Here is a 14,993-nt window from a genome sequence, read left to right as displayed (position 1 = left end):
TTTAAATATTATATTTACCCACTAGTATAACCATGTACGAACAGAAGTAGTAAATAAGTTAGGAAATAGACAAATATTAATAATTTAATTGAAGATTGATTTTTTTGCCATTACAAGGCGGGGTGGATTGACGTGGTGAAACCACGTTTCTCCTCTAGCCTGGCAAAAATAATCAATTATCAATCGTTTAATTTAATTAGTCTTAGAAAAAAAAAAAAAAAAATTCTGTGCGCTCAAATATTTTTTTATGGCTCCGACCTTTTATAATTTACCTGTCGTAAAACTAAAATGTATTTAAAAGGTTTGAATCATAAAAAAAACTGTCGCCAACCCGCTGGCCTGTAAAGGGATTATTTGCCGGCGGTTTTTATGATTATAGTAAAATCATTTGTTTACGATATAGCGCAAATAAAATTATTGCTAATTGATGTCTAGACGTTGAAAATTTTGGGGGTGGATACAAGCGCACCGTCAGCCAATGAAAAATGGTTTCGAGGGCGTGATCTTCAAGAAGAGAAACTGAATATAACGGGAAGAAATCAGTGGGATCGATCTCTTGGAAGCCGGCAGTTGGTCGGAATAATCTCTTAGAAGCCAACAGTTGGAAGGATCAGTTGGGAGGAATCAGTCGTAAAAGGAAAGACCGACCAGTCGGACTGGTCGGAATAATTAGTTGGAAGGAGGAGTTGGTCGGAATCCGCATCCGGGAAATCAGTGGGATCGAGGAGTTGTAAGCAGCAGTCGGGAGAGATCAGGGGGATCAAGCAGTCGGGAGAAATCAGACGAAGAAGCATACCTACACCAGGTTTTAAGACTTAAGTGAGGAGAAGAGCGGGAGCTCTACGCAGGGAGAGAGAAGATAGAAAAAGGGAGTTACTCATCCGGAGTATCAAAAGCAGACCCACGCCGGGTCATAAGCCTTCAAATTAAGAGCTGAAGCTCTACTAGGAGAAGAAGAAGATAAGAAGCAAGAATCATCGTACGGCGGCCCGTCATAAGAAGAACCTCATCCCAGCATCCAACGGCGCAGCTTTTTCACAAAGGATCACGGCGACACCAGCATCATGGCGCATCTTTTCCACCAAAGGTTAGAATAAGTTTAATTTAAGATAGGATTAATTAATTTTAAGCTAATTTAAGATAGTGAATAAGATTAGTTTAAGTTAAAGTCGCTTTCGTATAATTATTTTATTTTTAATTAAATTAATTTAAGTATATTTTTTGTGCAGAATTTTCTTTCATCTCCCTACCCTTCCATCAATATTCCCAAGGTATATCAGCTTGAAAAGGTGGGCGACGTCAACCTTTTAAATACATTTTAGTTTTACGACAGGTAAATTATAAAAGGTCGGAGCCATAAAAAAATATTTGAGCGCACAGAATTTTTTTTTTTTTTTTTCTAAGACTAATTAAATTAAACGATTGATAATTGATTATTTTTGCCAGGCTAGAGGAGAAACGTGGTTTCACCACGTCAAGGTTTGAATCATAAAAAAAACTGTCGCCAACCCGCTGGCCTGTAAAGGGATTATTTGCCGGCGGTTTTTATGATTATAGTAAAATCATTTGTTTACGATATAGCGCAAATAAAATTATTGCTAATTGATGTCTAGACGTTGAAAATTTTGGGGGTGGATACAAGCGCACCGTCAGCCAATGAAAAATGGTTTCGAGGGCGTGATCTTCAAGAAGAGAAACTGAATATAACGGGAAGAAATCAGTGGGATCGATCTCTTGGAAGCCGGCAGTTGGTCGGAATAATCTCTTAGAAGCCAACAGTTGGAAGGATCAGTTGGGAGGAATCAGTCGTAAAAGGAAAGACCGACCAGTCGGACTGGTCGGAATAATTAGTTGGAAGGAGGAGTTGGTCGGAATCCGCATCCGGGAAATCAGTGGGATCGAGGAGTTGTAAGCAGCAGTCGGGAGAGATCAGGGGGATCAAGCAGTCGGGAGAAATCAGACGAAGAAGCATACCTACACCAGGTTTTAAGACTTAAGTGAGGAGAAGAGCGGGAGCTCTACGCAGGGAGAGAGAAGATAGAAAAAGGGAGTTACTCATCCGGAGTATCAAAAGCAGACCCACGCCGGGTCATAAGCCTTCAAATTAAGAGCTGAAGCTCTACTAGGAGAAGAAGAAGATAAGAAGCAAGAATCATCGTACGGCGGCCCGTCATAAGAAGAACCTCATCCCAGCATCCAACGGCGCAGCTTTTTCACAAAGGATCACGGCGACACCAGCATCATGGCGCATCTTTTCCACCAAAGGTTAGAATAAGTTTAATTTAAGATAGGATTAATTAATTTTAAGCTAATTTAAGATAGTGAATAAGATTAGTTTAAGTTAAAGTCGCTTTCGTATAATTATTTTATTTTTAATTAAATTAATTTAAGTATATTTTTTGTGCAGAATTTTCTTTCATCTCCCTACCCTTCCATCAATATTCCCAAGGTATATCAGCTTGAAAAGGTGGGCGACGTCAATTGGCGCCCAAAACGTGTCGGCCATCGAAATATTGTAAATTTCGAGGTTCGCGACCCTGAGAAAACTTACAAAAAAATTTATATGTATAGGAATACATATTTTTTTTGTTTATTGACAGTCCCATTTTAAGCTGATTACCTTGAGAAAGGGGTAGGAGATTGTAGAAGATAAAGAAAGTAAATATTTACACATTTTATGCATATGTTTTTTTTGTGAAATTAATTTTAAATGCACATTTACATATATTTTTTTGCTCTCTCTTGTTTTAATACAATACAGGTGTGGTGTTAGGTAATTCGATTTTTTTTTATTGATCGATTAACGTGACCGTAAACAAACAAAAATATGCCTCTAACTAGAAACGGCACGTTGCGTGAGCAAGGGGAGAACGAAGAGAGAGAAATAGATGCTTGGGAAAATGAGATAAAGAAAGATCTCCGGATACATTTATTAGGAATAGGATTTAAAGTCCAAATGCAAATCGGAACGCAAGGAACATTTTTGGTAGACAGAGGAAATAAATCTGTATACGACTTACGCGTAGCGCCGGGAGTTACTGAACCACCCGAATCTAGGGATAATTAGTTTAAATATTATATTTACCCACTAGTATAACCATGTACGAACAGAAGTAGTAAATAAGTTAGGAAATAGACAAATATTAATAATTTAATTGAAGATTGATTTTTTTGCCATTACAAGGCGGGGTGGATTGACGTGGTGAAACCACGTTTCTCCTCTAGCCTGGCAAAAATAATCAATTATCAATCGTTTAATTTAATTAGTCTTAGAAAAAAAAAAAATCTGTGCGCTCAAATATTTTTTTATGGCTCCGACCTTTTATAATTTACCTGTCGTAAAACTAAAATGTATTTAAAAGGTTTGAATCATAAAAAAAAACTGTCGCCAACCCGCTGGCCTGTAAAGGGATTATTTGCCGGCGGTTTTTATGATTATAGTAAAATCATTTGTTTACGATATAGCGCAAATAAAATTATTGCTAATTGATGTCTAGACGTTGAAAATTTTGGGGGTGGATACAAGCGCACCGTCAGCCAATGAAAAATGGTTTCGAGGGCGTGATCTTCAAGAAGAGAAACTGAATATAACGGGAAGAAATCAGTGGGATCGATCTCTTGGAAGCCGGCAGTTGGTCGGAATAGATCACTTGGAAGTCGGGGACTTGGAAGCCGGGGACTTAGAAGCCAACAATTGGAAGGATCAGTTGGAAGGGATCCGTCGGATCAGAAAAGACCGACCAGTCGGACTGGTCGGAATAGTCAGTTGAGAGCAATCAGTCGGGAGAAACGAGTTGGAAGGAGCATTCGGGAAATCAATGGGATCGAGGAGTTGTAAGCAGCAGTCGGGAGAGATCAGGGGGATCGGGCAGTCGGGAGAAATCAGTTAGAAGGAGCATACCTACACCAGGTTTTAAGACTTAAGTGAGGAGAAGAGCGGGAGCTCTACGCAGGGAGAGAGAAGATAGAAAAAAGGGATTTACTCATCCGGAGTATCAAAAGCAGACCCACGCCGGGTCATAAGCCTCAAATTAAGAGCTGAAGCTCTACTAGGAGAAGAAGAAGATAAGAAGCAAGAATCATCGCACGGCGCCCCGTCATAAGAAGAACCTCATCCCAGCATCCAACGGCGCAGCTTTTTCACAAAGGATCACGGCCACCTCATCATCACGGCGCATCTTTTCCACCAAAGGTTAGAATAAGTTTAATTTAAGATAGGGTTAATTAATTTTAAGCTAATTTAAGATAGCAATTTAAGATTAGTTTAAGTTAAAGTCGCTTTCGTATAATTATTTTATTTTTAATTAAATTAATTTAAGTATATTTTTTGTGCAGAATTTTCTTTCATCTCCCTACCCTTCCATCAATATTCCCAAGGTATATCAGCTTGAAAAGGTGGGCGACGTCAACCCTTTAACAAGCCTGCCTGGGGTGCGGAGTAAAATAAAAGTGTTAATGGGGAAGATACTTAGGAACCCAGGGGAGTAATAATGCGTTCACGCTGTACTGGTAATCCGATAATACTAATAGGATAAGAATCGTCCACCCCTCACCCTTAGTGGATGTTTTCCTGTGGTGATCCAATAAATATCCAACAAATACATTGAAAGCTAACCCACTGCATTCCCAGATCTGATACAGAAGCATCTAGGCTTCCTGACAGACCTTCTATTGTAGAGTAATTTTTTGTATGAACTGAATTGCGAAATTTATAGAAAATTTGAAACAAAAATGTATATTTATAGATTTGACGAATAATTTGTAGAATTCCATTTTAATTTATGTATTAAATGGTAAATCAAAGACTGATTATTTGAGCCTATTATTGTCATTTGTATTTTATTGTTTAAAAAAAAAAAAAACATAAACATCAAATTTGTGACAATTGTTTCACCTAATTATGGCATTTTCAATGTGTTTTTTTAAACACTAAAATACAACTTAGTAGACTCAAGAAATCAGTTTCTTTTTATTTAATATTAAATACATAAAACCAAAATTTTATCGCGATTTTACTGTGAATTTACATTTAAAAGCTTTCAATATCCCTGTCACTGCCAATCTAAATAAATACAAGTTTGTAAAACCACCACCAATTTTTTTAGAAATGACCGGTGTAGGCATTGAAAAGGATTATAAGTTAGTTAGTTCAGTTCGTCAGCTAGATTCGATTCCGACCCGACGTTGGGCGGTAACCAGACGCCTCCACAACCCCGACTAGCACAGCAGACAGACACGGAACAGTGCAAATACATTTGCAGAAATTGCTCGAATCCTTCAAGTACTATATATATTTTTTATACATACCACAAGATTACCATCGATTATTGTATTATAATGGTCCCGGGTTCGATTCCCGGGGGGGGGGGGGTCAAATAAATATATGTGATACTTTCACTCTAATATTTATTCAATACTACCCCGGACTGATCACCTTCATGTGTTTAACGATCAAGATAACACTGCGTTTATAGAATGCAGTGCTCTATGCACCATTGGGGTGCGGATAAGGGTTTGAAGAAGAAGGATAATTAATTTTTAACAAGCACTAATAAATACACACTACAAGGTTAGTGCTGATTATTTTTAACAAGTAAAATCAATAAAATTATTTCAAATACATTTATTACGATCGGAGAGTAAGATGTACAAGTCTCCTTATTTTAATCTCAAATAAAAAGTTAAAGAAGATTTCCTTTGAAATTTTTATTTAATGTTTCATTCATATAAGCGCGATAGATAAAAACATGCTTTTTAATTTTATTTTTTTTAAATTACAGTTTTTTTGATTTGTTGAACGCAATATTAAACATAGCTCATGGCGGACAGAGTGCTTCTTGATAGCTGCTGTCATTTAGCATTTTTAATGTTTACGATTGCATTGTTGTTTAATTTTTTATTTAAAATTTGTTTTGTGTCATTGAAATGTGTTGTTTTTTTATTTTTTGCTTAACCAAACTGATCCACAGCAACGTGTAGCCGGGTACAGCTAGAGTTGAATAAACTAGAAATTCACCCTCTGAATTACGAATATACTTAAGACCGTTCAGTCAAATAGAGTGGAATATAAATAAATAATTTTTTTTAAGATTATGAAAATTGTAACGATAAAGATATTTTTTTATAAAAAAAATAAGATGAAATTTCCAATTCCATAATTGTTTACTTAAATCATTCGTAAACGAGTGCAGATTGGTAAAAAAACTAGCTGCTTGCAACGGTAAAATAAGCAAATTACATATTCTTAGAAAAATATTTAGCTAGCAAGAAAGAAATTAGGAATTTTACTGACAGATGATTTAAGAAGAAATATATCGATCGGTCCGCCTCCGTAGTGTAATGGTCAGCACGCTCGGCTACCGTACTGGAGGTCCTGGGTTCGATTCCCAGGGGGGTCAAATAAATATAAGTGATTTTTTCACTCTTATATTAATTCAAAATTACCTTGGACTGGTACCGGAAGCGGAGGGCTGATCACATTTCCTTCACGTGTTAACGATCAAGATAACACTGCGTTTATATGATGTAGTGCCCTATGCACCATTGGGGTGCGGATAAGGGTTTGAATAATGAATAAATATCGGAATAATGTTAGAGGAAACTTTTGAGAGGGATTAAAAAAAATAAATTATTTTTGCATGAATTTCTGTCAATATCGAATATAAATCACAACTGAGAATTATTAATAGAGATCTAATATAAATTTACTAAGTTACGTGGGCAGCTCTGGTAAACAAAATTATCATTTTGGTTTCTTGTTATGATGTTATTAATTTTGATTAACTGAAATTTGAATATAACACTCGGTTTAAGCGGTTCAATAATATTATCAAAGAAAGTTTTAGTTCAGTTACTAAAACTTAATCATCTTAGCAAATCAAATAGAGAGAGTGCCAGAGCTGTCTACAAGTTATAATAAGGTAACTAAATACCCGTGGAGAGGCGCCAAAGTAATATAAGTTGATGAAATAATTTGAGTAGGGCTGTTGCTAAAGGTTTATTTAATAACTTTGTTTATTGGCCTACATTGTGGTAATCGCAAATGGCTACCATGTGTGTACTACAACAGTTACTCACCTCTTATCCACACTAAATTTGCAAAGGGGACTGTATATCGCTCACTCCTTTCAAGAACGTCATAAATAAAAAAAACTTGATTTTTCAGGAGAACGTTTTCAAAGATTAAAAATATGACACAATATTTTAAAAATAAATATTAAGCCACTTATGGAACTTTTTACTGTGCAACACATTTTTTAGGTAAAATCTGAAGGTTTTTTCTCCATTTGAAAAATATTTAGTATATTTAAAAAAAATAATCAAACAATACCTTTTCTTCAAAATGCAAAAGCAACATTTTCTGCCTGTAGCGGGTAAATATCAAGTTAAAAATATGCCTCTTTTGGTAAGATTTAGTACATTTTATGGGCATTCCGAAAACATGCACAACTGAAAATTGATGATTTTTTATTTATGACGTTCTTGAAAGGAGTGAGCGATATAAGAATACCCCGATTTCTTAATTGTATACTACGTAAGGCAAGATTTAGACCATGGGTGGCCAACCCGCGGCGCCCTTAAGTGCGGCCCGCGGTCATGTATGACGAATATATTTTTTTATATCGGATAGTCAGAATGTATTTTAAATCGTTTTTAACTTATTAAAACCAATTAAGTGTCTGTAATTACATTTATTCAGGTGAAAAGAAACTCAAATCTCACACTCGAGTAGCCATTGATAAATTGGTTTTATTTAAAATTTAACTGTTAATATTGTTTGATTTATGTGTATTTTAACAAGTTTGATTGTTAAAAATGATAACAATGTTTTTTAATTTTCAGATATATTTTTTGTAGGTTCAATGTGTATTTTTTTCTTACATCTGCTCGTTTTAATGTTTCTTTTTCACAATCACCCTGATTGTACTTTCTGATTACCTCTGCATTAAAATTAGATATCATACTTTAAAAAATCATTAAGTATTAAATTCGTTGTATTTAAAAAATATATATATTACTGTCTGTATGCAGCCCGGAAAATTTTAGGTCACGATGCCAGGCCTGGTTTAGACCTTGCCTTACGTAGTATACAATTAAAAATCGGCATTAGTGGCTCAATTTTATGTTGAAAATACGTGAAAGATAGGTAAGGGCTTTATAATCTTCAAAATGATACATTCAACAATGGGATATTATCACTCGGGAGGAATATCTTATTTAACATACTCAACCTTTAAAGGATTGTGTATGACTCGTTTTGTGTTTATAACAGCCGATATAAGCCGGACTAACCACCTTTGTTCTCAAAGACACAATATTTAACATTCAATAAGACGAGTTCACTGTAATAATTCAATATGTCAGAAATGGACACACATAGATACCTATGCACTGATTATCAATCTGATCATTTAATGCATTCATCCAGTAAAATTAATATATTTCTATGATTTTAAATCTGCAAAATTTACCTAGAGTACCAATATAACGAAAAGCGACTGATTTAAACACAGGTACACGAAAAACATGCGACGAAAAATAGCAATTTTAGATAAAATCACGTTTAAGACATATGTTATTGATATTCATTTCGAAAAGTCTGTAATATTCATCATTATTGACAGTGATGTCCCTAGTCATGAAAATGTCCCGATATTCAGTCGATTTGGGATGTAAGTAAAATTTTCATATAGAAATATGAAATTTGAGTTATGTATAATAAAATTTTAAAAATGAAAAACTAAGATATAAACGATAAGACCTTGAAAGATTCTGATAGTCCCTAATATAGTCTGATAGTTGAAATAAAGAAGCATGAAATATTTTTCTTAAATACGAGAAACCAAAATAATTTGGGAGAAAATGGAATGTATAAAAAGATATAAGGATGTTGTTATTTTCTACATCCAACAGTAAACATAATATTTTAGTATCTTTTATCAAATTACATATTATCTAAGAGTTGGGCTGAGATTAATTCCTTTTTAAGTCTTAAATATTATTAGAATATTTTCCAGAGACATCAAAGAGATTATGGAGGCATTTTTAAATTATAATTTAGACCATGAACATTTGCCGAGAATAAGGTCGGTTTATTTGGAGTTAATTTTATAAAGCTAACCTATTCAAGAATTAAGATAAGTTAAAGAATGTTCTACATTTTCAGAAAAAAACCTTTCATCTTACAAATACCGCTATTCTAAGACAAAGGGATGTTATTAATGCTTTATTCATGAAGATTTAAAACAACCGTTTCTTTCTCTTGAACATTCCGCTTACCATGAATAAATAAATGAATCAAGCTACTCCTTTGAATAAGCTTATTACTTGATTTTCTGAAAAGTGTTTTTAGTTTTCTTACAAAACTATGAATAAATTAGTTATGTTATTACAAAAAAGTGACACGCGTTTCTATGCATTTCGCATCGTATTTAAAAACCGTATGTGAAACTAAGTCTTCATTTTAATGTTGTGTTCTTGGAACGTAGGAAGATGAACATGTGGTAAGAACTGCTTTTTTTTTCTTCATTATATTAATTTTTTATTATTAGTTTAAGCACGAGCAATAGGGGGGAGGCTTTAATCATGAATCATATTGTTGATTATGGATTATTTTATTAATAATTTATAGGATTTATACGTTATTGTGGTTATATGTGTGATAGTAATCTATTTAATGGTTTGAAAACTCAAAAAATATTATTTCTGAACACAATTCATGTTTTCATTAATGTATTCGGGAGTCTCTTTGTAGTAAAATCTATCAATTTTTAATTTAAGTTTTAGTAAGTAAATACCACTATTTCAAAAAATCTATTATGACACGTGTTTTGATGCATTCCGGATCATACGGTGTTTGAAAATGATAGGTTTTATGAAATAGTGAAATTTACTAAGTAAGACTTAAATTAAAAATAATTAATGTTCCCTAATTCAATATTCATTTTTTTTTTTGAAGTCATTCTCGTGTACGAACTTCCACAAATGGAGTTTAATTTATATATGATATATATACCACTATTATCTCGTATATTTTTAGAATTATGTTATAACATGGATTGATTAAAAATAATAGAATGTTACCACTAAGTTAAATAAAGATAAAAATGTATAGATATAACCAAAAAGTGACTGCAGAATCAATCAAAGAAATAAAATGTTAAAGTTCAAATGAAAATCATTATTGGTGGACCTACCATATTTCGTCTCTACTACTTTTGTTGATGCAAAGATACATACACAGGTTTTGTGATGGTCGTTGGAAGTAATTGTTTTTGTAGTTTTGGTGGTTTTGGATACATACAATATCCAGGAGTCTCACCCTGGACCACGTGTACACCATACTATCTAAATTTACTTACCGAATGAATGCTGAATATAAATTGAATGACTTTTATGTTTTCCTTAATCAAACGCAACCTTTTCTAATATGTGTAATTTAAGTCAAAACCATTTTCAATAGTGCCTAAGACACCGTATCGAAACCATGCAATGGAAATAAAATTTGGAGTCGCTTATCCGTACTCGTTCAAGCTAGTGTAATTTGTATGAATCACTTGAGAACAAACATTTATTACATATGCACATATAAACATATGATGCATATTTAAACAAGTGATGAAATATGTAGTTGATAGTTAACTACAATATATGAAGGCAAGGACATTAGTCTTACCTTTTAAATGCCTACCAATTCAGGGTAGCATTAAATAAATTTAACACTAAAAAAATACTTAAATTTACGTTATTATATGCACCTTCAGCAAGACAGCCACTATACTATGGAGCTAGATATAATTCAAAATAATTTTAGTAAATAATAAATCTACTTATATAACTCATTTGCTTTAGGTAATGAAATCCAACACAACATTTTATTAATTAAACCATGTATCAAAGGAAAAGACGAAGAAAATACTTTAAAATCTGTAAAAAATCGTAAAACCACTGATATTTAAACTTAAATACGTTAAATTTTATTTTTTGAAATGTCTGTTTTTTTGAAAAAAAACAACGATTTATGCGTACTACATTATTTTTTACTTGACATTAACTCTTTTATGTAAGTTTGTGTTATCCAAACCGAAAAATCCTAATAAAAAACCGTACAATACAAAATTAATATATCTCACTAATTTACTAAATCACTTGTTAGCATAATATGTATTTGATTTATGTACACCGATTAAGGTAATTATTTATTTATATAAATTAAAAACAATAAATGTGAATCACATTATTTATTTCTAACACTTTGTTCTCAGTACAAATTGAATGTTAATAAAAACCTTATTGTTTTTCGATCGGTGGCGTTCAAATTAATGAAGAGTATTCAAAAATTAATATACCATGTTATATACTTACATAAATTTGAGAATATCCAACGATGACTTAATACTATAGATAAATTTTTTTTTTCAGGAAATGGAATACTTAAGTGTTCCACGTATTATGGCGTACAAAGCGAATTCACAAGTAGGTATGTATGTAAAAGCAGACAGGTTTTTGAAAGCTTTTAATAATGGTAAAAAAGTACTCACCTTAAAACATGTGAAATGTAGTCCTCGAAAAGTGTTGGGGTAGTCTTCAAACGAAAATCGTTGACGCAAATGCCAGATGCCTTGTCTTGTCCTAATGTAACGCGAATGTTTGTCAATGAACTAACCCCCCAAAAAGTACTTGTTGGATCTAATTTTCCCGCACTACCGAAATAAAATCGTGACCAATTCGGGTCTCGAGATCGAAAAAATAATGGATTTTAGATTATTTCTAGTGTTTTTGAGTTTGTTTATGATGTGGGTGATGAATTTTAGAGGTGTTTTTGATGAATTTTCGGGTGTTTTTCCGTCGACGAACGGGCGTGAAGGTCCTCCCAGCGCGTTTGATGGAATGCGCGTGGAGAGGCGGGCGCGGGTTATATAACATCGGGAGCCGATCGATAGGGCGGACGGTGAATCGGCGCACTATGGCGCTTCTCTTTCCAGTCACATTTTTCTAAGGGCGACTTTGCTAGAACGAAAAAGGCAGACATAGTTTTTTTCCGACGATGTGTTATCAAACATAACCTGACATAAGAGGATTAGATGAAGTTACAATAGCGTAATATAAGATAAAAGCCAAAGTCAAATTATAATGATAAATCCATATAAGAAAAACAAGAGATTAATAATAAATGGTTAGGTGGCTTAGGCGATCGTAGTGATCTCGTTCATTGGATTGGGGACTGTATCCATTATGCTGTGACTCGGATGATTTCATTTGTTAATTTCTGAATGCGTTTACAGATAATTTATGATTTAAATTGCAGAAGAGCGTTAAAAGAGTTATCGAGTTGAAGAGAAAAAGCCGTAAACATAATGTACACTCACTTTCATTGCACTATAGAACTTGTGCGTCTTGGTGTAATTGTTAGCGTGTTTAGATACCATGCTGGAGGTTCTGGGTTCAATTCCCAGGGGCGAGGGGTGAAAATAAATATTACTGATTTTACTTTCTAATATTTATTTAATATTACCCTGGATTGGTCCCTGAATCGCAGGAGCGATCAAGATAACACTGCACCAATACGTTGCAGTGCCTTATGCACCATTGAGTGCGGATAGAGATAAGAAGAGGAAGAAGAAGTAGTACAGAAGAAGTTTAAAAATTTGTCGGTTCGCCTTATTGTATACTGATTTTATTTCGTTCCTTGCAGATTGCGTTTTGTTTTTCCATTGTCTAGAAGTCTACATAGGTATAAAGTATGTTGAGTAGGGTATGTTCTTGACTTCATCTCCTTATTAAAATAATTGCCTTAGTGCAAATTTTCTTTTGTTTTTTTACTAGTTCTGAAGCGTAAGAGTGATTACCTTGCCTTCAAATAATTAACTATTGATTGTGCGCAGCGCCCTATGTACCATTGGGTGCAAATGAGGGTAGGAATACTAATATATTCAAACAAAGAAATGTTTGCAGAAAGAGTAACATGCTGTAGAAATTCACTCAAGAATATTTGAGATTCGTGGACGAAAATATTTTAATAAAGACGCTGTACTAAACTGAAAACTATTGAATCTTTCATGTTTCGTTTTAAATCTCACTTAATAAAAAAATGTTGTAAGAATGTTTCTTTACTAATATTTTTTTGGTACTTGTAAAACCAATATCTAATAAAGGTAAATAAAGTGAATTTGGTCGATGATCAATTACTGAATTATTATTTATTTAATGAGAGTATTCATGTTTATCATCTTGAAATAAGTGTGACTTATTTTTTAGACTGTCATTATATTGCAGTAATTTTAATGCTGAAAGAAGTCTTTTTTTCATAATATTACTTAAGTTTTACGTTTTACGGAAGATTTTTACGTTTCTAGATTCTACTGACTGTCTCGGGAAGATAAATACTACACAAGAGTTCTCAAGTTTCCTCCCTGTTTTGAATTATTAAGGGTTGAGAACTTTGTTACGTAACAGTACTTTCTATGCAGCATTGTCATGTACACTCATATCTCATATCACCTCGCAAACATTCACATTAGTTATATAAAAGGACATATTACAAAACAAATACAATTTAAGTACATAAATTAATTCGATCTTTTATAATAATTAAAAAATAAGAGATAACTTTGTGAACCTCCATTTCATACTTACAAAATAACTTTTAAAGCATATATTTTATCGACAATAATCCAGTTGAAACGAATTAAACATATATTATTAATGTGATCAAATCTTTATTCACAAATCTGCGTTTATCCACATAGGATCTATTTATATTGTCATCTCTACATGAAGAAGAATATGGAAGTCTAGGTATGTATTTACGGGGCTTACGACCCGTCATAGCCTAGTTTAAGTTATCACTTTATACATCTTACATTTACCATTCTATTATTTTTTGACATCTCATCAAAGATGAAGAAGAATATGGAAGTCTGGGCATTTACGGGGCTTACGACCGTCATAGGCTGGTTTGAGTGATCACTTTACACACGTGTAACATTCACCAATTCTACCCATTATTGACAACCACACTACTCAAATTCTTGGAAGTTCTATATATATGAACCAATTTAGAAACCTTGTTCATGAATCACTAAAACTTCACTAGAGACATCTATTGGTGAGATGTAAAGAAGCTTTTTATTAAGCAGAAACTCTTATATTAGTATGTGAGATCCGAATCCCGGATTATAATCACACACATGAGAAACGCCAGAAAATACCATTTTCATTTTTATTATTAAGCTTATAATTTGACCAGATAATTTATTTACAACATTTTGAGTGTGTCCAAATACTTGTTCACAAAATCTGGATTATCTCCAATTACAGGAGTTATTTTCATATTATTTTTTGACATCTCATCAAAGATGAAGAAGAATATGGAAGTCTGGGCATTTACGGGGCTTACGACCGTCATAGGCTGGTTTGAGTGATCACTTTACACACGTGTAACATTCACCAATTCTACCCATTATTGACAACCACACTACTCAAATTCTTGGAAGTTCTATATATATGAACCAATTTAGAAACCTTGTTCATGAATCACTAAAACTTCACTAGAGACATCTATTGGTGAGATGTAAAATTACCATTCTACCTTTGATTGACTACCACACAACGTAAATTTTAAAAGTTATACAAATATCCTTCAACTGACAACTTCTTACACATGTGAACTCCCAGTATCTATATAACTATATAACTATAATTATGATGAGTAAATTTGTATTTTTATTGTAGAAGTGACTTTTATGACATTTACACTACCAACCATACTTAAATTAGACTTCGATAGGTTATAAACCCAGTAAATACCCAGACTTCCATATTCTTTTCGTTGAGTTAATATGTCAATATTTAAAAAAAATATTGAACAAAAAAAGTTTTTTGTTACAAAACCATTGAGCGTTTTGTGAAATGAAAAATATTACAGGTTTTTTCGGTATTCGTTTTTAATTTTGTTTTACCAATGTTTCACATCCTGTTTCAGAATTTATTAA

The 14,993-nt window shown here is 33.2% G+C and overlaps 1 protein-coding gene across 1 annotated transcript in view; it reads right to left on the bottom strand.

The window, feature by feature from the left end:
- The window catches only part of LOC148302920 (uncharacterized), a 35,195-nt gene extending 23,304 nt beyond the window's left edge, over positions 1-11,891 (bottom strand). Inside the window, exon 1 of the mRNA XM_088270841.1 lies at positions 11,541-11,891. The gene's annotated coding sequence lies outside the window, so the exon portion shown is untranslated. The remainder of the gene's footprint in view (positions 1-11,540) is intronic.
- Positions 11,892-14,993: the final 3,102 nt, after the last annotated feature.

This window comes from Brachycentrus maculatus, unplaced genomic scaffold (genome assembly GCF_059751285.1).
Source record: "Brachycentrus maculatus isolate JH-2025_06_01 unplaced genomic scaffold, ASM5975128v1 h1tg000396l, whole genome shotgun sequence".
Lineage (NCBI taxonomy): Eukaryota > Metazoa > Arthropoda > Insecta > Trichoptera > Brachycentridae > Brachycentrus > Brachycentrus maculatus.
Note: the sequence above shows the minus strand (reverse complement) of the source record. Positions and strands in the feature narration are given on the sequence as shown.